Consider the following 26,422-nt stretch of genomic DNA (forward strand, 5'->3'; position numbering starts at 1 on the left):
ATGAGTAGGATTTATTTAACCTAGTAGCCCAACTGACTTCAATGGAGCTATTCAAATAGGCAACTGCTACTCATTGTGAACAGAGATTGCTGAACTGGATCCATATTCTAGTAATCTGGTATGTTTGTATGATGTTTTGGATGCCTATGGACCACAAGGCACTTTACACACTATGCAATATCAAAAAGCTTTTAGTGGTGAGTAAAGCCATTCTATCTCTGGCATGAAGGGGCAGCCACCTTGTGGACAACTAATGTCCATTATGCTGCACAACAGCATGGAGGAGAAGAAATCTTATCCAAGGATGCTTGGACAAACCCTCATTCATCGGAGTATGAATTTGAAATAAGAAAACAATTAGGGCGGTGGTGGTGGAAGCATGATGTAGACCTCCCTGGTAAACAGATGTCCATGCCAGGCCACTGTACCTATATGAACTGGCACATGGCATGTTTTGCAGATAAACCAGCAGTAGGATGTAGCTGGGTATGTCCAGCAGGCAGAATTAATGGTTTTAGTTATCCAGCTAGCAGCAGCCGCCACATTTTGAGGGGGAAATCATCCATAATTTTCACACCATGCAAAAGTCCATCGGTGACAACAACCCTCCTGTATGACAAGCTCTGTTGCCAGGTTGTCTAGGCAACACCTCCTTGTGGCCCATGAGGGCATGACTCACCTCCGCTGTGGGTCTGCGGACATCACCCCATAAATTCACTCTCAAAGCATCTGGCTAAGACACACTGTAGTCCTACCCCTTCCAAGGAGTCAGATTCCAAAACAAAAAGGAAACAATCAGAATCAAGTTTGTTGGGATCTTCAAGAGGACGCTTGCCCATCAGCTCCAGACTTGCCTTTTTCTGACAGTTTTCCTGGGGCCTAAGTCATCCCATCCACTAACGGGTTCACACCAGTAGCAAGTTCCCCTAGGCTCTAGCCTGGAGCCAAGCTTCCCTTGTCCTTTCCCTGACTGAGGAAATAGCAGAGCTCCGCTATCCTTCCTGGTAATCTCTGAAGTGGGCTAGGTCTCCTTTTAGCTATTCTCTCCATGCCTAACACTGGCTGCAGATGGAGTGGGGGAGGGCTCTCCTTAACCCTCTCATTGTCATCAGAGAGCCAGTCAGTCTCCGCAGCCCCTTGCCAGTGCAGGGCCCTTCTGCTCCATTGCAAGCAGGGCCAGCTCTAGGTTTTTTGCTGCCCCAAGCAAATAAATTTTTGGCCCCACCCACCCCAGCCCTGGGCTCTCACCCCCCGCCCCACCAGTGCCCTCCCCCACCCCCTTCTGCCCCAGCCCTTGGCTCCCCCCCAACAGTGCTGACTCTGCCCGCTCCCCCCTCGCCTCCAGCCAGTCCGGCGCTGGCCGGGGTAAGCAGCGGGGCTCCTGGGTCCCTCCAGCCCAGGGTCCCTCCAGCCAGGGCTCCCACGTCCAGGACCTGCCGGGACCCAGGAGGGCAGAGACAGGGCACCGCCCCGGCAGGGGGCTGAGAAGTTGGGGCAGGATAGCCCCAGAGGGAACGGAGCCCCGGAGAGCGGGACGCGGGCCCTGCATGGCAGCACCCCACCCTCTATGGCCCTGCTGCTTCTGGCCGCCCTGCCACAGTCCCTGGGTGGCTCGGGCCACTTCGCTTAGCCCTGGCTGTGGTGCTGGAGGGACCCTGGTGATCATCTAGTCCAGTGGTTCTCAAACTGGGGTTCGGGACCTCTCAGGGAGTCGGGAGGTTATTACATGGGGGGTCGTGAGCTGTCAGCCTCCACCCAAAGCCCACTTTGCCTCCAGCATTTATAATGGTGTTAAATATATGCAAAAGTATTTTTAATGTATAAGGGGGGTCACACTCAGAGGCTTGCTATGTGAAAAGGGGTCACCAGTTCAAAAGTCTGAGAACCCCTGAACTAGTCTGACCTCCTGAATAACACAGGCCGTGGGATTTTACCCAGTAACTCCTGCATCAAATCTATCACTTTTCTCTTGAGCTAGAGCATATCTTTTTAAAAGATACCCAGTCTCAACTTAAAGACTACAACTGGTGGAGAATCCAGTGGTTAATTACCCTCACTTAAAAAATGGAACCTAAGGCCTTGTCTACACTACAAGACTATTTCGAATCTACTTAAGTCGAATTTGTGGATTCGACCTTATGAAGTCGAATTTGTGTATCCACAGTAAATACACTAATTCGAATTTCTGAGTCCACAGTAACGGGGCTGGCGTCGACTTTGGAAGCGGTGCACTGTGGGAAGCTATCCCACAGTTCCCGCAGTCCCCGCTGCCCATTGGAATGCTGGGTAGAGCTCCCAATGCCTCCTGGGGGAAAAATGTGTCGAGGGTGCTTTTGGGTAACTGTTGTCATTGAACCGTCAATCACGCCCTCCCTCCCTGAAATCTCCGGCGGGAAATCTGTTTGCGCCCTTCTCTTGTCGGTTACAGCGCGTACGCCACAGAACTGCGAGCATGGAGCCCGCTGCGATCATCGCTGCACTTATGGCCGTTGTCAACTCCTCGCACCTTATCGTCCACCTCTTCCACAGTCAGCTGCTGAGAAATCGGGCGAGGAGGCTCCGGCAGCGCGGTGAGGACAGGAATTCACAGAGTGGCGCAGACCTCTCACAAAGCAGGGTACGCCGCGCAGTGGAGATCATGGTGGCAATGGGTCAAGTTCATGGTGTGGAACGGCGATTCTGGGCCCGGGAAACAAGCACGGACTGGTGGGACCGCATAGTGCTGCAGGTCTGGGATGAATCACAGTGGCTGCGAAACTTCAGGATGCGTAAGGGCACTTTCCTTGAACTCTGTGACTTGCTGTCCCCTGCCCTGAAGAGCCAGGACACCCGGATGCGAGCAGCCCTGACTGTGCAGAAGCGAGTGGCCATAGCCCTCTGGAAACTTGCAACGCCAGACAGCTACCGGTCAGTAGCGAACCACTTTGGCGTGGGCAAATCTACCGTGGGGGTTGCTGTGATTGAAGTAGCCCACACAATCGTTGAGCAACTTCTCTCAAAGGTAGTGACTCTCGGAAACGTCCAGGACATCATAGATGGCTTCGCCGCGATGGGATTCCCAAACTGCGGTGGGGCTATAGATGGGACTCACATCCCTATCCTGGCACCAGCCCACCAGGCCAGCGAGTACATTAACCGAAAGGGCTACTTTTCAATGGTGCTGCAAGCACTGGTAGACCATAGGGGACGTTTTACCAACATCTCCGTTGGGTGGGCGGGCAAGGTTCATGACGCGCGTGTGTTCAGGAACTCTGGTCTGTTTAAACGCCTCCAGGCAGGTACTTTCTTCCCGGACCACAAAATAACGGTTGGGGATGTGCAGATGTCTACAGTGATCCTCGGGGACCCAGCCTACCCACTAATGCCCTGGCTCATGAAGCCCTATACAGGCGCCTTGGACAGAGAGAAGGAACTCTTCAACTACCGGCTGAGCAAGTGCAGAATGGTGGTGGAGTGTGCTTTCGGACGTCTCAAGGGGAGATGGCGGAGCTTACTGACTCGCTCGGACATCAGCGAAAAGAATATCCCCGTAGTTATTGCTGCTTGCTGTGTGCTACACAATCTCTGTGAGAGCAAGGGCGAGACCTTTTTGTCCGGATGGGAGGTTGAGGCAAATCGCCTGGCTGCAGTTTACGCTCAGCCAGACACCCGTGCCGAGAGAATATCCCAGCGGGAAGCGCTGTGTATCCGGGAGGCTTTGAAAGCAAGTTTCCTCAGAGAGCAGGGTAACCTATGACTCTCCACTTGCTTTCAAGAGAAACTGACCCTGGGCCTGTGTCTGTATGTGTCGATTTCGATCTGCGGTTACATACCCCGTTCTCCAAGTTTCCCCCACTTCCAAAGCACGTTTTAAAGCAAATTAATTGTAACACTCATTATTAATAAATCTTTGTTTTACTTTGCATTTCTGTTCAGGTGTTGAAACATGGACGCATACTGTGCTGGGCATGGTGTGCACTGATGTACAGACCGCTTGTTCCATAGAGGAATGACATCCTCCTGCTCCTACATAGGTCTCTGGGGTGGGGGACGGTTGCAAGTGGTTGTGCATGAAGGGGAGGGATTGCAGGAAGGGGTGGGTTTGCAGGAAGGGGCGAGTGGTGCCTTCTTTGGATAGGGGTTTGGATGACGGCAGTGGGCTGCGGGTTTGGGCGTAGGAAGGGGTGAGGGGTGTGGGGGAAGGGTGAGTATCTGTCCGTGGATGAGGGCTCTTGTTGGGGCTCAGGGCAGCGGAGAGGCTCGTTGCTACGGTGGAAGTGCATGGTAAGGGCAGCGTGCCTTAACATTAAGGGGGTGGCAGGCGCTAGGACCCTGGACAAGCATACACATCACAGAATGACCCGGGGCAGCATACACCACACAGAGTGACCCTGGTGCCTACTGACTGCAGTGTGTGTGTGCCCTGCAGTTGATCATGGCCCCAAGTCTGTACCCTGGTAATGTAGGCTATACCGTGCAATTATAAATCCCCTCCCCCCCCCATACACAAAAAAATCCTCTGACACGAAAGACGTGACCGAAACAGTGAATAACAGCAAACAGCTTTTAATAATCTAATACACACTGGGGGGATGAAACTTGGATTTGGGACTGGGTGAGCCTGTAAGGGAAGCACTTCTACAAATTTATAGCGTGAGAGGTGTGTGGTACATTAGCGCTATGCAGTGGTGCAGTGACAGTTCTCACGGCCCCTACCGCCCCGCCGTCTTGTACTTTTGGGTGAGGGGGGGGCAGGACTTCTTGGCGGGGGAGGGCGGTTGCAGATACACTGCAAGGGGGCTCTGTCCTCCTGCCTGCGGTCCTGCATAACATCAACAAGGCGCCGGAGCGTGTCCGTTTGCTCCCTCATTAGCCCAAGCAGCGTTTGAGTCGCCTGCTGGTCTTCCTGCCACCACCTGTCCTCCCGTTCGATGTGTGTGCGATGCTGTTGACATAGGATCTCCCTCCACTGTCTCTGCTCTGCCGCCTCGGCTCTGGAGCAAGCCATCAGTTCCGCGAACATCTCGTCCCTAGTCTTTTTCTTTCGCCGCCTAATCTGCGCCAGCCTCTGCGAGGGGGATGCCGGGGCAGTCCGGGAAAGAGCTGAAGCTGTGTGATGGGAAAAGTAACTGATTTCCTTGAACAGATACATGTTTGCGAACAGTGAACACAGTCTAGTCAGTTTCTCTGAACAAGACCATACAGGGCAACAAGTCTCACGAGATCTCAGGACAAGTTCGAGATTTCGGAATACGCTCTCATTGGCTGCGGCATTGCACAGGAGAGCGGACAAGTGGGGAGAGACAGCTGAATCCGTCTAGCAGACAGTCCTGGTAAGCCTTACAGTACATTCTGCTTATCAGTTAATGGATAGCTGTGCCCTCCTGCTAAAGGCAATCTGGAAATCGTATACTCTGACCCTTTTCCAGCCACTCCCGCCAGTGCACGGGAAAGATCAATGTATGCTTTTCCTATGTGGCCTACAACACGTGGCTGTTAAGCGAGGGTCATTGTTATGCAAAGTAAAAGTCAACCATTCACAACAGTAACAATACACTAATTGCCCTAATTAGATGCAGCATTTCATGAACGAGATCACCCTGATGCGGGTCCCTCGGAGTCACAAAGAGCGGATGCTAAGGGAAGCCCTGCAGAGACCAGGACCATATGCGGCCATGCTTGTGGAGGCGATGATTCCCATCTACATAAGGATGTCCTGGCGCGGAAGAGTGTGCTTCCACGGAGCACCCAACAAGGCACCTCTCCCCAGGAACCTCCTGCGGAGGCTTTTCGAGGACCTAAATGAGACCTTTCTTGAATTGTCCCTGGAGGATTATTGTTCAATCCCTATATGTGTGGACCTACTTTTCATATAGTTTTTCATTGAAAATTTTATATATAGTATTTCTATTTTTTATACCTGTTTTATAAAAAATAAATGTTTACATGTTTATAGCACTTACCGCCTGATCCTTCCCCTGATTCAGAGTCCGGGTTAACGGCCGGGGAGGGTTGGTAGGGGATCTCTGTGAGGGTGATGAAGAGATCCTGGCTGTCAGGGAAAGCGGTATTGTGTTGGCTGTCGCCTGCGCCGTCCTCCACAGACCCTTCCTCATCTTCCACATCGGCGAACATCGAGGAGGAACTGTCCAGGTTCACTATGCCATCCACTGAGTCCACGGTCACTGGTGGGGCAGTGGTGGCAGACCCACCTAGAATGGCATGCAGTGCCTCGTAGAAGTGGCATGTCTGGGGCAGGGCTCCGGAGCGTCCGTTTGCCGCTCTGACTTTTTGGTAGCCTTGTCTCAGGTCCTTGATTTTCACGCGGCACTGCATTGCATCCCGGCTGTATCCTTTCTCTATCATTGCTTTGGAGACCTTCTCGAAGGTCTTTGCATTTCGCTTGCTGGAGCGCAGCTCCGACAGCACAGACTCCTCGCCCCACACACCGATCAGATCCATGCCTTCCCGGTCAGTCCATGCTGGGGACCTCTTTCTATTCTTGGATTGGCCGGACTCCTCTGCTGGAGAGCTCTGCATCGTTGCAGGTGCTGCGGAGCTCGCCCCGATGTCCAGCCAGGACGTCAGATTCAAAGTGCCCAGACAGGAAAAGGAATTCAAATTTTCCCGGGTCATTTCCTGTGTGGCTGGTCAGAGAATCCAAGCTCGGACTGCTGTCCAGAGCGTCAACAGAGTGGTGCACTGTGGGATAGCTCCCGGAGCTACTAAGTTTGATTTGCATCCACACCTAGCCTAATTCGAGCTAGCCATGTCGAATTTAGCGTTACTCCACCTGTCGGGGTGGAGTACCAAATTCGAACTAAAGAGCCCTCTAGTTCGAATTAAATGGCTTCCTGGTGTGGACGGTTGAGCGGTTAGTTCGAATTAACGCTGCTAAATTCAAATTAAAGTCCTAGTGTAGACCAGGCCTTAGTCTGAACTTGTCTAACTTCAGAAACTGAATCTGTCATTGGCATTAGATAAGTATTTGACTAACTGACTCTACTCCTCACAAACTATTATAACCCTTTAATATAGGCAAATTCTCCTGAAGTAAAAGTGAACATTACTTATGAGTAGAAAACTCACTTGAGGACACTCAGAACTTTGAGATTCCATTGAGAAACTACATTTTATGGAGACAACAGGCTCTCTGAAACTGTAGTTCAGGTTGCAATTGGCTTCCATTATAAGCTAAATTTTTAGTCCCCTTAAAGTTTGGCTAGCAAAACTGATTTGACCTAAAACTGCCATTTTTACTCTGAAGGCAAAGGAGAATTTTTCTTCAAACTTTAAACAGATTTATGCAAACTGATTTTTGGGTTACAGATCATTAAAAAGAAAATCACTAGGCTTTAAATGTCTTGTTGTCTAATATTTCTTTTGGTCCCTCTAGGGCAATAATAGTTCGTTACTACACTCAGTTCTGCAGCCCTTTTTCCATGATCAATAGTACTCCTCTGAGCAGTTTCATTGACAACAGTGGTACTGTATGTGTATGTGCCACTCAGTAGGATTAAAGAGGCTGGAGTTGTTTGAGGAAGGATTTGATGATATCCTTACATTCCTGGGTAAACTGCAGTGTGGGATCATCTACAGCACCACTCCACATTACTCAGGAGGAGTCATGGCTACAAGAAGTGAGCCTTTACAACCAGATTCTGATTACTATTCAGTATGAATGAGGGTCTTTATTCAAAAAAAAATAGAGATATACACCTATCTCATAGAACTGGAAGGGACCCTGAAAAGTCATTGAGTCCAGCCCCCTGCCTTCACTAACAGGATCAAGTACTGACTTTGCCCCAGATCCCTAAGTGGCTCCCTCAAGGATTGAACTCAAAACCCTGGGTTTAGCAGGCCAATGCTCAAACCACTGAGCTATCCCTCCCCCCTCCAAGAGCATTTTTATTTTTCTGTTTTTAACAGTGAGGGCAATTAGACATTGGAACAACTTACTGAGGGATGTGATTGATTTTCTTTTGCTTGAAATCTTTAAATCAAATCAGGATGTCTTTCTAAAAGATATGCACTAGTTCAACCACAAGTTAACAGCTCAATGCAGGAATTACTGGGTGATAGGCTATGGCCTGTATTATGCACGTGGTCAGACAAGATCATAATGATCCCTTCTGGCCTAAAAAAAAAAAAAGATGAATTTATGAGCTGTAACCTTGAAATAAATTACTCCAGTAGTAAGGTGCTAGTCAACATGAGAATGGATATCAGAATCTGTCTGTAGGAAGACAGATTTTTTTTTTAAATTATCTACTGCAGAGAAAAGAAATCCACAACACTGATGGCCTCTTCAGGATTTTTCCCATACCAAGCCAAAGTCAAAGCACTTTTCACTCTTGGAGGGTGACCACTAACGTCCTCTCTCTATCGTTATTGGAGCAAGTTACATGTAAAAGCTAAAGTTCAGTGATTTTGCTTGTACCTTTTTCCTTCTCCACCTCAAACTGAGCAAGCCCCTTTGCCACCTCCCTGTATTGTGTGTGTGTGTGTTCCATATGAAACTTAAAAGGCTACTTTAAAACATTTCAGGGACCCTTCATAATTGCAAATGTCAGAGATTGGTAATCAAAAATTCATACACTTTCAAAGAGTGCATGTTTTATAAAAAACAAATTTTCTTCACTTATCCAAATATTAATTTCACAATTAACATTGATGGCATGGACTCAAGATCTTTTTAGAACTCCTTGTATTTTACAACTAGTTAGATGTTATTGGACTCTTTATCGTGGGGCAGATTCTGCAACCCATGCTAGAGCTGAGTATCACTTACTTATCCAAGTTGTCCCTTTGAGCCAGTTTCTGACACTCGTGCACAGGCTGAGTAGTTCCTTACATTGCAACTAGCCCTACTGATTTTGATGCAACATTTTAAAGTAGCCTTCAAAGTTGCTGGGGCTACATGCAGAGTAAGCTACTGATCAACATAACCATGGCAAAATGTGGCTTTTATACATCTATGGAATTCTATGCATGAGTAAATGCTACTCTATATAAGTGCAGCCCCGTAAGAGTTGATGGATAAATGACCTTTGATCAGGGCCAGCTCCAGGCACCAGTGAAGGAAGTAGGTGCCTGGGGAGGCCAATAGAAAGGGGCGGCACTCCATCTGTTATTGGGGCGGCATGTGCGGGTCTTTGGCAGCAATTCGGCGGTGGGTCCTTCACTCCCTCTCTTTGTCTTCGGCAGCACTTCAGCGGCAGCTCAATCGGGTTGTTTTTTTTTTCCCCCTTTGCCGCTTGGGGCAGCAAAAAGGCTGGAGCCAGCCCTGCCTTTGATCATACTCTTTGATGCTACCTCCTCCCTACCACTGGAGTTTAAAATCTTGTGATGGTTTCTGATATCAGTATAAATAGCTTTATCAGTAGGATTTAGGCCTTTTTATTGAAAGCAACTAAAGCCAGATATTTTTTTAATTAAAAAAAAAGATGTCTCAATTGTAAGATGTAAAAACTCAAGAAACTGAAAAATACCAGAAGGATCAACAGCAAGTAGTGGCCAAAGAAATATTCACAGAACAAATATCATTCTGGTGACTGGACCACAGCCAAGTCTTTTTATTCTGTGTTTTTAAAAATGCATAGACTATGAGAGTCATAAAAGAGTGTTTTGTCTCTGGACTCTGCTGGAATAAAAGGCAGATATGATTCGACATTGACATGGACATTCATCATGTCTCAGACTGAACTGGTTATTAATTCTGAAAGTATTAAATATGGAACGGGTTGAGTGTCTAACAAATTTGCAACATTATTCAATTATAACAACAATGTTAGGCTGAATGTATCTCCTAAAACAGCCTCTTGTATATTAAGTCACGCCAGTGACTCAAGCCAAGACACTGAAAAGCACTACCAGCCCTATCCATAAAGCCAACTCTTTGGGGATCAGGGTAGTTGTCCTGATAACACCAAGCACTGGAGCCTGAATTGTTTTAATGGGACATGGGACAGGAGGAAGAAATGCATACATCTAATTCACTGTCACACACAAACAAAATCCTTTCAATTGCTGCCCTATTTATGGCATCCTAATTGCACCTGCTGGGCAAAGCGAAGAGGTGGGCAGCTTGAAGTCAGGAAGGTTTATAAACCTCCTGATGAAGCCTGGAACACCCTACCCTTACCAACCCTTCAACATCCATCCATCTACGGTGGGAATTTCAGTAGTCACTACACCTCCTGGGGCTAAAGAGAAATTAACAAAAATTGACTGGATCTCATAGACTAGGCTTCTGCAAGTGACCTATATCCCTTGCATGAGTCACCTTTTTCTTCACAGGGTAGAAGCTGGGCTAGTCTCCTAACCTCGGTTGAGCTACCTCTGCAAGGGACCAACTGTTCCCAGCCTCCTGCAGAGTCCTTGGAAACCTCCTGCACAGCCAACATTCCTCTATTCTTACTCAAAGAGAAATGACAATCCCCATAACAACCACTAGACTGCAGTGGAACTATAGAAGAAACATACTTAGAGCTTACCAATGTATATAGTGTGCATACCATATAATACCTCTGTAGAAAACATTTACCCTTGCTTCGCCAAAGCAACCTTCAAAGCAGTCACTCAATCCATCTCACATGGCTATCAAAAGACTTGTATACTCTGCTTAGATGAGGAATGTGCAGAACTTTTGAAATAGTATTAAGAATCTGATGATTTGGAGACAGCAAACCACCTCATTGACAGCCTCAATTTCCATGGCAGGGAACACTGGAAAGAATTTATACCAAATATGGACATGACAAGGTCTATCAGGAAAGCATGGTCACTCATAAGGAAGCTTGGAGTAGCATCAAAACCATCATATGCCAGTGTAAAGTGTCCCTGAACAGCATCGCCACAGACCTAACTAACACGGCAAAAGCCAAGAAGGATAAGCCTTTTGAGGAATCAGTGAAGAGGGAATGGTGCAGGTACAGATTAGCCCCACCTCGTACTCAGGAAGGCATTTTACAGCCTTTCTTCACTGAGAAAGTAGAGAGAGCACTAAGCCACAAGAAACCAGGTGGCCATGACAAGATTTCAGCAGAAATGCTACTTCACCTTGGTAAGAAGAGCATAAAATGTCAGTCAATTATCATTTCCCATATCATCCAGGGAACAAGATGCCTAAGATGTGGTAGAAAGCAATGGGGATAGCTATTAGAACCAGGAAAGACCAGCCTCTTTCAGCTAGCTACCATTTGATATCACTTCTGCGCTGTGCTTACAAACTTCTGGATCAATTAATTCTGCAAAGAATCATATCCATAGTAGAGCAGGCTCTAAGTCAGGGGTAGGCAACCTATGGCACGTGTGCCAAATGCGGCTCGTGCAGGGCCGCCCAGAGGATTCCGGGGGCCTGGGGTCTTCGGCGGCAGGGGGGCCCCCGCTTCAGCGGTAATTCGGCGGTGGGAGGCCCCTTCCGTTCCGGGACCCACCGCTGAAGTGCCCCGAAGACCCGCGGCAGGGGCCCCCTGCCGCCGAAGCGGGACCCGCCACCAAAATGCAGCCGGGTCTTTGGCAGTAATTCAGCGGCGGGGGGCCCCCGCCGTGGGTCTTCAGGGCACTTCAGCGGTGGGTCCTGGAATGGAAGGGCTCCCCACCGCCGAATTACCGCCGAAGACCCGGCTGCATTTCGGTGGCAGGTCCCACTTCGGTGGTAATTCGCCGGCGGGGGGTCCTTCCGCTCCGGGGCGGAAGGACCCCCCGCCGGCGAAGACCGGGAGCGGAAGAAGCTCCTGGGGCCCGGGCCCCGCAAGAGTTTTCCGGGCCCCCCAGAGCGAGTGAAGGACCCCGCTCCAGGGGCCCCAAAAAACTCTGGTGGGGGCCCCACCGGGACCCGGGGCCTGGAGCAAATTGCCCCTTTTGCCCCTCCCTCTGGGCGGCCCTGGGCACGCGAGCTGATTTTCAGTGGCACTCACACTGCCCGGGTCCTGGCCACCGGTCCGGGGAGCTCTGCCTTTTAATCTAATTTTAAATGAAGCTTCTTAAACATTTTGAAAACCTTATTTACTTTACATACAACAATAGTTTAGTTATATATTATAGACTTATGAAAAGAGATCTTCTAAAAATGTTAAAATGTATGACTGGCACGCAAAACCTTAAATCAGAGTGAATAAATGAAGACTCGGCACAGCACTTCTGAAAGGTTGCCAACCCCTGCTCTAAGTGATGATCTGGTAGACTTCAGAACAGGAGCACTTAACCCAGTTTTTGCTCTTACCACTTATATAGACAATGATATCCAAAAGGGGCTGTTTCTCTTGATCGTATCACATGCTACCATCTTGCACACTGGCCTGCTGGTCAAGATGTCAAAGATGTTACCTTGATGTGTTGTTATGGTTACAGAAATGATGCTTCAAAATAGACAATTCCAAGCAATGCTAAGCAATAAACAGAACACACAGAGGACCCAGAAGAACAGTGTCACTCAGGGATCCATTCTTACTCCAAATATTTTCAATGTATTTATGAATAATCTGCCTCCAACATCAACATCATTCAAGTATGCTGATGACATCTGCCTAGTTCCAAGAGACAGAGACTTCAAAAGATTGAGGACAACCTGAACCATGATATGGCAGCCATTAGTGGCCACTGCAAGAAGTGGAGACATAAGTCCAGTGTGTCAAAGACAACGCTGCCATGCTTTCATCTAAAAAATGCCAACACTTTATGAGAGCTCATGATCTTCCTGGATGGAGAACAGGCGGCACATGATCCAAAGCCAGTATATCTAGGAGTAACTCTAGCTTGCATATTTGAGGGCTCAACTTGGGGAGCTAATGCCCAAACACTTTGCAGCTCAGGGCTAGCTCTCTGCTACTCAGTTGGAGAATACTGTATTCCAATGTGATTAAACTCTTCCCATGCAAAGCCAGTTGATGTATAACTGAATCAAACAATGAGAACAACAACAGGGGCTATGAGATCAAACAAATACCAAGTGGCTACAAGTCCTCTCTACTATCGTCTCCCTAACATCAGGCATTATATTGCAGCAAAAAATCTTCTTGACAAAATCCAGGAGATGCCACAACTGCTGCATTTCAAAAATATATGGGAAGCACCTCACCAGCAGAAGACTAGCCTGGACAATGTTATCAACCATCTCTACAGCAGATGCTGCCACATGGTGGCAAGCAGATTGGGAATGAGCTGCTCCCTCTAGAAGACACTCCTTCCTCATTACTTAGCCTGACGTCACAAGCTGCCACGTTATCTCTGGTGCAAGCTCAACCGTTTCACAGGTGGAGTGGTGAGCTGTGCAGCAAATGACCACACTTAGGGACTCGGGAACAGCCCTCTATTTAGCTGTGGTGCATTTGAGGCTACATACCTATTGAATAGCTGCTAGTCTATCAGGAGGACATTTCAGTCCCCATGCTGTTGACCCCAAGGCGACTGAATGGCTAAACCATGCAATACCTATTTAAGCCCTTTGGAAAAAAAATTTCTTATGCATTTTTTTATCTCCCTGCTTTATATTTTACACTTTGAACTTTTTCTTCATCTTTACTGTACCACTGGTGCATTCACTAATAATAATAATAATAGAGATCCCTGGCAGGCAGATGCAATGTGACTGCTGGATTCCTCGCAATCTGTATGGATCCCAAGGAATCAGGTAGAGGCACAGAGCCATTGTGAATATGTGGCATCCTCCTGGGCATCCCCTTATGGTCTCCAGGAAACCCTGCAAATGGCCCCATCCCTCAGTTTTCTTCTTCAATCTTCAGATAAACTCAGTAAAGCCTTTGGAGTATATAGCAGGCCCTTTTATCAGGGTTAATTTATTATAAAATGTCCCACTACCATAAACCAGTTTCCCCAGCATGGTCCAAATAGTACATTTGTTCCAACAGTCCATCACCAAGAGTGGCTCCTGCATCTCTCACGTCACCCCAGCCCCTCTAGCTGGAGTGTTTCTCTGCCCGGTTTCCTTCCCAGGTAGGGTTCCAATTCTTGCTTAAAGACATTTGCAGGCTTACCACATCATTCCCCAGCCTTCAACCCTCTCTGGCTCAGAAAGCCAGCAGGCCTTGGCCTCTCCTGCTCTCAGCCTTCAGCCCTGACTCTCTGGCATGGGGAAGTTTGTAGATGACCCCCAATTGCCTTCCACCATTCCACTTTTACCAGCCTGATCTGCCTCCAGTACTCAACCAAGGAACTCTCACTGCTCCCTCCTGCAAGGTCAACTCAGCCTCCCCATAAGCTCTCAGCCCAGCTCTGCCTCCAAGCCTACTTTACTCTTGGGTCACTGGACTCTCTGCTTTTCTAAACTCTGGGTTCTAAAGTCTTCCTCAAGATTCTAGACCCAAGCTGCAAACCCCTGATTGCAGACAGCTCTTTGGGGAAAAAGCAGACTAACTCCGAGTCTCATTGGGTTTTGTTTATTTCAGTGTCAGGGGGTAATTTTTAAGTTCTAGAAGCATTAAACAAAGCCAAGCCAGAAGACAAGTATTTTCTCATATCCATCCACTGTCATGAATCAGGAGAGGAGAGGATGTTTGGATGAATCTGTGTCAAATTGAATTCAGATGTTCTGGCTCCTACTGCAATTTCCTCAGCTTTAAACACAAAATCCTTGATGCTGATACCAATTCAATTGGAGCCCCCGGAACTGTCCGCTTTCAAGTCTAAGGCCATAGCTTCATACAAACTTGCACCAATTTAATTAATTGAGTTAAACCAGCACTGGTTCTGCATAGTGACACTCTTATTTGGGTTTCTGTTAAACCCAATTGCCTTGGGAGACCTCAGGGGTATGTGTGCTTCCTCAGCTATAGTGAGGGAAAGTGGACAGCCTTACAGAATTCCTGAATTACCCCTCTAGCTTCTTAACCCAAAATAAGCCACCCTTAAAATGAAATAAATGAGTCTACACACAGACCTGCAAACCAAACTGATTTCAAAGCATTCCTTTTGTTAAACCAGTGCAAATGTCTTTGTAGACAAAGCCTAACTAAAAATTCACCAGACTGATTTAAGCAAAGTGTATTGGTTGCTGATGGTTTTGTTTTTGTTTTCGGGTTTGTTTGTTTGGGGGGGGCAGGAATGGCTGTTTTGGGGGGGGGGGTTAAATGCTCTTGGCTGAGAGCTTATATGCCCCGTCTGCACCCTCTGTGAGGTCAGGGAAGGCCTTCCTTGGCTCAAGAGTAAGACACTTGTGGGAAGGTATTGGTGCCTCCTTCATTTTCTAAGCCAGGGCAAGCCCTTTAATCGTGCCCTGGACTCAACCCCTAAATTTCTCAGGGAACTTGGGCATGACTAACAAGCTGTTCTGAAAATCCCCTGGTCACTCAAACATGCACCAAGACCCAGTGGGTGCATATAGGAAGCCACTTGTGCCCAGGCAAGCTTTTCAAAATCCCTGCATTAATCACTACAGGTATGATCAACTCCCATTACAGTCACCAGAAAGGCTCCCATTGACTTCCATGAGAATTGGCTTGGGACCTATACCCTTGAACGCATAACAAAACCAGTTTTAGTTTCTGATCACAGCAATGCTCAGCAATAATCTTTTGAGAACTAAATAGGCCAACTTCAACATACCTCTCTCTGTATCTCATTGGCAGTATAAATTCAGCGATTATCTGTGCAAAGGGTGTGTAATGCTTTTTGCCAAGTTGGAGAACATTATAAGGCAGAGGAACCTAGCATTAAATGTATTTTGTGTATGGCCATTTATTGCATTGCTAATCTTTTCATTGGTGGCAAGATAAAATCTGCATCAACCAACGTGTTGTAAAACAAGCTTGCTCATTGTTAATGAAAGCTGAGTGTGCACATATCAGCTGAAAGTTATTGTAAGCAAATGTTTTTAATTAAACAAAGCCAATGCAATCTGTTTCATTGGTATGAAATCATAATTAGGCCTGTGTTATCTTAAGCACCAAAGTGTGACCAACACTTAATCAGAAGAGCTGAAGCCTCCAGGTTGGAGCACAATAGTAGGTTCTACTTTTGTCTACAACTGTAATCACTCACAAGCTTCACCTAATGCCGAACTCCTTTGATGCAGTGGGTCAACATGAGCATATAACATGTGTGCTCCATGAACATATTTAAGGACTGAAGGCTGGCATTTTTAGTGGAGGGTCCACAGCTGGTGACTCACTTCTCTATGCTAGCCTGACTGAACTTGAACAGTGCTACTAGTAGGATGCCCCACAGCTGAGCTTCAGGGTGTAGTGCAAGGCATCTTTTAGGTCAAATACTTCCTTGACTAAAGACCATGGTGGAATTATTATGGCTACTTGGGGCAGTTCAAGGGGCACTGGCTATAATGAGCAGTCTAACATTTGCTGGATTTAATTGTCAAGTGCCAAGATAGGACAACGATGGGTGCAGAAGAACACTAGTAAATATATGTTAGACTTTCATCCTGAGTAACAAAACAGAGTTTGTAGATTTGCTGTCCGTGTTTCATCTGCCCTACGGATCTAAGAGAATTCAGACTGAGAATTCAGTCTCCTGTGCTAGCAATCTGACATGGGCTTACATACTGGTGTGGGACAGAAGACTTGGCTAACTCTGCCCACTGATCTATTACAGCTAGAAAAATCCTGGCTGAATAGCAAAGAGTTAAGTACTGGCCAAAATATCAGCAGAAGCAGGAGGGTCTGGTGCTTTGAAACTCTGCTCAACATATGTCTGAAAGATTTTTAGGACTGCACATAACTGTAGAAAAGGAGAAGATTGGCAAGGCAGATGTTCATTGTTTACTGACCTCCAATGAAATCTGCCCTTTTCTTTACCCATTTGAGATGTTTAATAGATAAGTTGGTGCTGATTTTTAAGCCTTGTGCTGCCAAAAATCTGGTGTATTTCTCTGTCCCAGAGAGTTTGAAAACAAGTAGTACACTAGACTAGTGTGAAAATACACTTCCTTATGGCAGGTTTATAAGCTGATCACTGGAAACAAAATTCTTGTAAAGAAACATGTTGAAAACCATGACAGGCTCATTGACAACAAGCAAAGCCCTCACAATCTTATTGCAGGAAGAGGGTCAGATTGCAGCTCAAACACCAAACAATTGTTTATTAGAGCTTTGCAAAAAGTATGAAATTTTGCCTTGTGCGTAGTTGTGTGGGAAAACTGACAGTCTCACAAACACTAACATGAAAACAGGATTGTGAGAACTCCTGAATGTAATCAAGCTCACCCACCATTTTTCTACATGGCTAGAATGGCAACATTTGCACCATGGCCAACTGTCAGAACGCTCGTATTTGCAACTAGGGTTACCATCTGGCTGGGGGGTTTTTTTTGTTTTGTTTTTTTATATAATGGATTTTCCAGTTTCCAGAAAAACAATTTAATCTGTTGCGTTTTTTTTTAAATGGGTTTAAAGATTTGCATTATCACAGTACATTGGATATTTAATGTTAAAAGTTTGTGTCCAGCTAAAGATGCTACATTGTTTCCACTTCTGCAATCTAAGTTGGAAAATGATGTTATCAATTTTATCTATATATGTTTTCTCTCTCGAGTCTATGAGAGGCAGAATAATCAGAGCTCATTAAGGCAAAGGCACTCTAGGGCCATCCACGTGGCCCCAGCTCCTGGAGTCATCTGATTACATCAGAACTTCTTCATTTAACACACACACACACACAGAGGACGTTTCTAGCCCTTATGATTGCAAGGTTAGCAGACAATCATGCTGTAGACAGACAGGTTCACTGATGCTGTGTACAGCAGTTTTGACTATGATTAAACAAGTTAAACTTACATAGGAACACATGCAGCAATCTAACATGTTAATAAATGAAAAAATATAGCACCAGGTATGGAGTACAGGAGATGGGTATGTGTAGAAGTGGACTCACCAGAGGCACTGCCCCAGCGTAGTAGATTGTCCTTCACTAGCAGCACCTGGCACCAGTCACTCTGCTCTTGTGGTAGTCTGCCTCTTCTCACGACTTGGGCCTTCAGGCAGGCCACGTTTTGTTCCTGTGGTGTACTAAAAACCATACTGAGATGGTAGGCTGACTGTAAAATTTCAGAGAGGTTTCCTAGTCCTACTTGCAGGCTGGGTGACTCTTTAGAAAAGCATGTGATCAGGGCCTAGGAGAGAGGGAGTCTAGAGTGAGGTGGGGTAAGTTGTACCTTTCTGCTTTAAACAGCAGCCTGCTTTGTCTGTTTTTTGGGTGCTCTCATGCTGAACCCTAAAAAATAAAGTCGTGTTACACTGCAGCCTGCCAGCAAAGGTATTTATGTTTTTTATCTGATTTTCCTCTGTGTTTGCTAGGAACTTAACAGTGTCCACTCTTTCCAGGGATCTTCAGGCCCTAAATCCTAAAACAACACTCAGCATTTCAGTTCTTCAGCCCCTTTTCCTACAGGTTTCTAATACCCACAGGGCCTCATCCAAGATCTTCAACATAGGCCACTCAATGAAATCTCAGCTCAAGTGCTTAATTCCCAGTACTTTACTGAACCCTATCTTGAGTTTGGCATGGTGAAAACCCATTATCTCCTGTAATCTCAGTATTTCCTTAATCTCAGCTCCACCTTCCTTTGGCTCTACTGCCATGAAAAACACCATCTCTTTTGGATCCACTGCAGTGAGAAACACCACCTTAGCATTTAACTGTCCATACACAAGGTTTCTCTGCCTCTAGGGCCTTTCCTGGTACCTTGAGCTTTCTGGGCTTCCTTTTCCAAGTCCTGCACCCAGCTGCCTTCCTCTAGGTTTTTTTGCAGGGGCTCAGCCTAATGCCCATTAAGTTTGCTCTTACTCTTATTTCAGAGCATGGCCTCATAGGCTCAAGCTCTCGGTTCTGGCCACAATCTTCCCAGAGCCAGTAACCCAACAGAAGACACTCCTAGCTAACTCTCACTTAGATCTCCTCCCATTTAGTGCTCCTTCCTTTATGAAGGCCCAGCTCCTCCCCAGCTGCGACTGATCATCATTCAGGCCAAGAACCTGGATGCTACCCAGTGATTTAACTGGGCTCAGGGGCCTGTTTATCCATAGTTAACCAGTGTGTGGTTTATGTACCCAATTACAGCACAGTTCAAACATAGATAGCCATGACCCCATAGCATGGTACATACTAAAATTCTTGGAAAACTCTATGCAAATTTGTGGAATCTTCCATGCGCTCTTTTCTTCTCTCTGTCTCTCCAATAGACATGAAGGATGGAACATACCAAACACCTCAAGGTGTTGTTTTCACATTTTATTAATGTATTCCTACTGCCATTTTCAGCTCTCTTTCAATGCCTTTGATAGCTGACACATCGTTTCTATCACATCCCATTTTGCCATAGGCATGTCTCTTCTCCCTTAAACCTCTTCATTCCCAATTCCTGGGTAGACTTTTGTGCTAATATTCATTTAAATGACCTTTTTCAGACCTCCTTTTGAAATTTTAAATAATCCCAGGATTACGGCCATGCCGGCTGGCACCTTCAGAGGCTGGGGGTCTGTCAGAAGCATTGTAAATTGTTCTCTTTAGGGGGGTTGTTTCATTTTGGGGTCTGTGAAGGAATCCCATCTCATATCTTTACAGATTAGGAGCAATAAAATGAGGGCATAGAAGCTTCATAATTTAAATATTACACAGCCTATCCTCCATACCCTTTCCAGTCACTTCCCCGCAACACACTCACTCCCCTTTCCATCTTCTCCCTCTTTAGCAGGTCTCCTCACTGATACAAGCATGGGGGGGTTATCGTGCTTTGTAGGGTAACTTCTTTGCTTCATCTTTAGTAGTATATATGAGGTCAGACTTAAGAAGTGTGAGTTATTTGCTTGTTTGGTTAACCAGAATATTTGCTTTGCTGTTCTTTGGTGTCTTTCAGTTAAACAGATTTACAGATTTTTGTCCTGTACTAGAAAGTAATGGGAGAGGGTTTCTTAAATTAATAATGGCATCTATTCTAAATGGACTTCGAGGAGTCTTCACATGGGGTGTGCAATTTATCTGTTTGTACAAGGATTAATGTTATGCAAGTAGCTAAGTCTTCAGAAACCATATAAGATTTAAGTGACCTAAACATAAAAGACTTATTTTAAAAAAAAATCCTTTTTTTCTTCTGTTCTCTTATTTGTTCTGCTCAAGAATCTGAGCCCATTACCAAGTGGAACCTTAGCCTTTATTAAGAGTGCTCTGGGGACTTTGTCAATTGCTGAGGAAAGTAAGCTTTTATTTAAAAAAATTATATTAGCTCTTAGGGTTGTGAAAGTAACTTTCCAAATGTGAACTGAGGCAATGCTGTCTCTCAAATCTGCAGATAGAAACTATAGCTCTAAGGAGCATGAACTACCCCCATTAATCTAGGTGGTGTGTTAACTCTGAAACCTAACAATGTAACTATGTAATAACTGGGCAAGTTTCAGGTCTAGTGCAACACCATTATAACTTAAATACAAAGTGATGCTACCTAGACTTTGGTTACTTGCTCACTTATCCCATCCCGGGAGCAGATGCGCAGAGCCTTGGCTTTGTCCTTGCTACATACTGGCCTGAGTAGCTGAGCCAGTTTGAGCAGGTAGTAAATTACTGCTGATATAGGCAGAAGCAGTAGAGGCATGTCTAAGTCACTGTCTCTGCAGGAGCGGTTCAGCTTACACATCACCCCTTGCTCAAGGCTATGCCTAAAATCATAATCTAGCTCTTTATTAGTTACTAGTACCCTGTAAAACTTTAATCATACAGAAAAGTAACGTGTTGGTCTATGTAAAAATCATGCAAGTAACTGAGGTCAGTAGATCCTACCCAGGCTGGGAGAGACCGTACTAGTAATCTGGAGAATCTATAAAGGGTTTATTTGAAAAAGACTTATTTGATGGCTTGTGCATGGTGACATAATGCATCATAAATTTGATTTTAAAATTTTTGACAAGTTGCTTGAGGCAGTCTATCAAAATTAGCCTTATGTTGATTTTGATGAACAGAAGAGGGGTTGGGGGAGGGCAGCAGAAATCTTGCTTGAAAATAGCAATGTAACTACTCCAGAGAGAATGAGAGAAGTGAGATCTGCCTGGATACTCGAATCCTTCCAGGAGCTCATGTTCATCAGATTAAAACTGAAGCTCTTCCTCCGACAATGCAGTGGAAAAGAGCTCCCAGGAGTGCCTTATTAAAATTCCAATATTTAACCAAACAGAGGTGATAGAATTGCACCCTCCACGCCCTAAAATTATTGCTTAATCATCCTTGCCAGACATGACAGCTAGGAGAAGCAATCTGGGGTACATTTTTTGCCAGGCCTCCACCTGACCTGCACTTGCTTGTGCAAACTAGCATTTGCAAACTCCTAGTAAAAATGTTACTGCATTCATGCAGGCAGGTGTCATTGTCACTCGCAAACCCCATGGATGCCAATGGCTTCGCAGGCACAAAATGTTAACATGTGAACATCAGCTGGTGCTAGAGTATTTAAAGGAGATGTACAGATGTTAATACAACACGGGTATTACCTGGCGCAAGTTTATGAACCCCCAATTTGTGCACACAGGTTAAGGCTGAGGGCTGAAAATCTAGGCCTTAGAGAGCATGAAAGGGATGGTGCCTGTCCCCATGCTTGATCCCAGTCCTTAGGTTAGAGTTCTCTGTTTATGAGCACTTCTGGATCCCCTGTTACTCCTAAAGTCCCATGTGGCCCGAAGAGCTCTTTTTCCTCTCTAGTCAGTATTTGGTGCAAAAATTATACCCACCATCTCTCTCATATGGAGCTTGCCATGGACATCCATAGCTTTATCATTTCCAGGATGGATTATATAAGCAGGCTTTATGAATAGCTATCCTGGAAGACTACTAGAAGCTGTTGTCTTGCAGAATGCTGCAGGGATCAGTGCTTTAAGAACACAGTGGTTCCCTATTAGCTTTTCAGGTGCAAATTGAAGTGTTGATATTTATTTGAAGCTCTGGGCGGTTTGTATCCTAAGTACAGTATCCGAAGAACCTCCTCTCTCTCTATACACTGCCACTGCTGTAGAAGTCAATTTATATGCTGCCTGGTTTTCTGTCTAGGGGTAAAGTTTATCTAAGGGAGGGATAACAAATCCTGGGTCTCTCGAACTTCAAATCACAATGAAAACCTTGTCTATTAACTCAGGAGGGTGTAACCTCAACCCACGGCTGATTGTACGATTGAGTCTTGTTAGATTTAATTGATGTAATAAGTAGTAGCATGTGAATTGATGGTCTCTGGTTTTTAAAAAATAATGTATGCAGGTGCACGCAGAGACATTATGAAAGATGTATTTCAGAATAATAATTCCTTCTATTGGGACCCCAGGCAGCTCCATCTACCTTCTAAACTGAAATCAATGGTTTCAAGGGTATCTAATAATCCTATTTTGCGCTTTTTTTTGTAAATTAAAAAAAATGATATAAAACACAAATGGTCATTTTCTTGCTGCAGCATGAGAATCTACAATCCTCTTTTTAGTTTTTCCAATTACCTTCCAAAATCAGTGCTCTACCTGTCTCCATCACTGGATCTACACCTAGCCTGGTAGCAAACTACATAGACATTGAAAAATGATAAACAAAAGAAAATATTTTTGCCTACCTCAGATTTTTCAAATACACACAAACAGAAATATCAAAAACTCTTCCAACACTTCGAAGACACTCCACTTGGTCCATCATGACCTACATCTACAGGCAAGACTCTAGCTACTGTTTACTGCAGTAGAAGTGCTGCCAGTTTCTTTCCCTCTTTGTCTGATGCTAGATAGCAAATCAGCCAAGACAACGTTTGCATGCCAATAATTTCAACAAGCCCAAGAGTGACTGGTGTTTGGCCCATGGAGTTTCTTTTCCTCCTAACTTAAATACAGGCCCCAGCTTACTCTGCCAAACATAACCAAGTATACAAACAGTCCTGGAGCCTTAAAAAGGTCCACCTGTTCTGCTTGGGAGTGTATTTTTGTTGTGGTTGTTTTTTGTTTTGAACAAGAACACAATTTTTCTTCAGTGGAATCTCCCCTGCAGGAAGGATGGAATTTCAAGCCTCCTGGAATGTACATGAAATTCTATGGCTTAGCAATCCCAGTGGAAACTATGATCACAAAGCATTGTTTCAGCAAATTAATGCTCATTCAACAGTTCCAACACAAATTCAAATGAAACCATTGAAACAGTGAATTGGGAATACCTCTCTTCAGATTAGCATATTAGACAGGAATGGGTGAACCATTCACCCACTCCAAGAATCAAACCTGAAATGAGACTTTTTTTGAGGTGTGAAAGAGTTTGGCTGGCTTCCCTCTCTCACTCCTACTTCTACCCCCCACGTTCCCTCCCTAACCCCACCCCACACTTCCTGAAGGACTGACGCAGAAGGGCTAAGCAACACTTAGAAAGATTTCTCTTTGTAAGATCAGAAACAGGAAGTATCATGCCTGCTGTAAGATAGCCTGTTCTCTTGAAATATCTCTGCAGCAGTGCAGCACACCCCAAAGGGTTTTGAATAGTTTGGATAAACATCTGGAACTGCTGGGCAGTTTATCCCATCTGAACTTCTGACCCTTTGCCCATCTATAATATTAGTGTGGACCAGGGTGGAATTAGACACAAACAGCATACGTCTGAATTCATGAGAGCTGTGTTCAGTGAAACTGCACACCCATAGACCAAATCTGCAAATTGTCACTGTGCCCAGACAAGTTACTTGTCATTTTGATGATCTACGAGGCATCCATAAAAATAAGTTATTCTGACTGAGCTTCATTCCTCAAGGTCAACGCCAAGGTTAATTTATTTGTTTTTTTCGCCTTCAATTGTGGGTGGACAGTCCCTGGAAGAGTAGCCTTCTTTGTCAAATGCTTTCCCTTATGTATCCAGTTTGCTCACCTGCTATTGTTTGTATTCCACACCTTCACAAATGGCCCCATGAACCTACACAGTACTAATGGGGTCAAAGGTGATTCTTAAGGTTTCTTTCCACTTTCTCACAGATCTTTCCCAGGATTATGATAGTAACAACTGGGCACTGGTTTGATAGTAGATAGGCACCCTACTGGAGAAAATTAGTGAAGATTTAGAGGAGGGAAAGAGAAGAAAATTAAAAGCTAAATTATGGATGGGATTTTAGAATCACAGACTGATCAAAAAGAGAGACCCTTTTTCATCTAGTCACATAGAAGATCTGATCTCTGAGATACCTTCCAGTCTCTGAAAGTCCTCTCCTCTTCCTGTATGCAATGCAGGTAAATCTCCATTAAAAGACCTTCAGTAAGACAAGACTTTGGGTTAACAGAAGGTTGGTTTGATCCCCAGAGGTTGCAAGAGCAGGCATGTGCATTCTCAGCCTCACAAGCTCTGCAAGTTTGAAGCCCACTCTTGAAATGCTCCTAAGCTTCACAGGAGCAGATCGAGAGTTCAGCTTCTCCTCCAAGAAGCCAATGTACTCTGCAAGGCTGAAGCTCTTAGTTCTTCAATTATTATCCAGTGGTTTCTGAATCCTCCAAGAGCTTCAGATAATCTGAGTTCGCCTGCAGGACACTGGTTGTTTTTTCGTGCTGTGAACAACATGGATACAGGTATGGTCAACAAAAGTAACAGTAGCTGCAGATTCAAAAGGACTTTAACCCTCTGGGTAACTCACAAGACTAGGATTGAGGCAGCCTGTATTTTATTCTTGTTTTTGTCACAGCCCCTAGAACTTTGTGGTCTTGAGAAATGTTAGGTGACTTCCTTCATTTCTTCATCTGTAGAGTGGAGATACTCAGTAGGGAAGCAGTACGCTGATATTTTTTAAGCTGTTTGACATCCTTTCATCTTTACGATATCTTTCCACGCTTTTGCTTTCTTTCCACCTTTAATACTTGCTTTATCATTTCAGCTTCAAACTCCATACCTTTGCAGCACACAGGTTTCTAAAGTCTTCATGAGGGACGAGTGAACTGGTGTAATCCGGTTAACTTTCCAAAGCATTTGTATTTAGCCATTCAAGTTCAAAGTTCTATTCATGACCTAGTAATTGTCAGCTAAATGTAACTAACTTTGAAAACACTGGACTTGCTTGCTGAGATAACATTTCCCTTTTTCTTACACATAAAATGTCACCTCTCAGTTACATAGTGGTGCATAACTCCATTTACATTAGATCATTTCATAACAGATAAGACTTTTGCATGTTACATAGCCATACTTATTTAAAGAAATAAGAAGTGTTTATTAAATGATAAAAAGATTGGACTTGAAGGGGCACCCAGGTCATCAAGTCCAGCCCCCTGCTACTGCAGGCAACACTGTTATAATCCCATTCATAAATTTATTAAAATCCATATTAAAACCAGTTAGGTTGTTTGCTCTCACCTCTCCTGTTGGAAGGTTGTTCCAGAACCTCACTCCTCCAGTGGTTCATAGATTCCAAAGGCCAGATGGGACCATTGTGATTCTCTATCTAGTCTGGCCTCCTGTATAACATAGAACTTTCCCAAATAATTCCTAGAGCGTATTTTTTCTAAAAAAAACCTTCCAATCTTGATTTTAAATGGTCACCGATGGAGAATCCACAAAAACCATTAGTAACTTGTTCCAGTGGTTAATTACTCTCATGGTTAAAAAAAGTACACCTTATTTCCAGTCTGAATTTGTCTAGCTTCAGCTTCCAGCCAGGGGATTGTGTTTATACCTTTCTCTGCTAGAATCCTTCTTCTAATTTCTAGCCTAAATATATTTATGGCCAGTTTATATCCATTTGTTCTTGTGCCAACATTGTCCTTTAGTTTAAATAGCTCTTCTCCCTCACTAATGATTCTCTGACCCCTTTTCCCCACACACCAGTGTATTTATAGACAGGTAGAATGCCCGTCAGCTCTCGCAGTGACCAGTGTACATTATTTATTATTTTTAACCACCACCCAGAAGCACACAGAGTGCTTTACAACACAAACAAAAAGACAAGGTAGCTATCAGAAAGATTTTATAATCTAGGGCCAGCATGTTTCAATCAGATTCAAGTCAGCAGGTACTTGTGGCCATTCAGAGCCACACTGATGTCAACAAGACAGCATGTAGGCATAACGGTCTGCCCAGGAAGGCTGGTCCTAATTCTAGATGTGATGTAGCTTGTGGGTATAACTAGGTGGAAAGTCAAGGTTACTAACAATCAGATTGTGCTGTTACTGTACTCAAGTTAGGCATGAATACAGAAATGTATGGTTCAATTAAAGTTTGCATTTGAAAGTTACTCTTTATTGGCTTGTTTATAGGCATCATGGCTTATGAATTAAAAAAAATTAAGAGTGTGCCCAATACAAACCAATAGATCCTTGTGACCATAGAGTTTGGGGAATTTGCATCTGGCTTGTGTCCTTGTGGATATATGTACAGTAGTAAAATGTCTTTCTTCACAATCAGAGGGGTAGCCGTGTTAGTCTGGTTCTGTAGAAGCAGATTCTTTGCTGTTTCTTCACAATGGGTATCAGATACAGTTCCAGCACCATACTGGCCACCCCTC

General features: G+C 45.0%; 1 long non-coding RNA gene across 2 annotated transcripts in view; it reads right to left on the reverse strand.

Moving 5' to 3' along the window:
- LOC123376608 overlaps positions 1 to 18,824 on the reverse strand; it is a 52,748-nt gene extending 33,924 nt beyond the window's left edge. The window contains exons 1-2 of one of the 2 annotated variants that reach the window (XR_006581848.1): positions 18,634 to 18,824; positions 17,824 to 18,061 (exon numbers count right to left, since the gene is read on the reverse strand). This is a non-coding gene — a long non-coding RNA (uncharacterized LOC123376608). Of the gene's footprint in view, positions 1 to 17,823 lie in introns of both variants that reach the window. The other variant, XR_006581847.1, reaches the window with a different exon arrangement.
- Between the last annotated feature and the right edge of the window lie 7,598 nt (positions 18,825 to 26,422).

The sequence above is a fragment of the Mauremys mutica genome, chromosome 8, assembly GCF_020497125.1.
Source record: "Mauremys mutica isolate MM-2020 ecotype Southern chromosome 8, ASM2049712v1, whole genome shotgun sequence".
NCBI classification, from domain to species: domain Eukaryota; kingdom Metazoa; phylum Chordata; order Testudines; family Geoemydidae; genus Mauremys; species Mauremys mutica.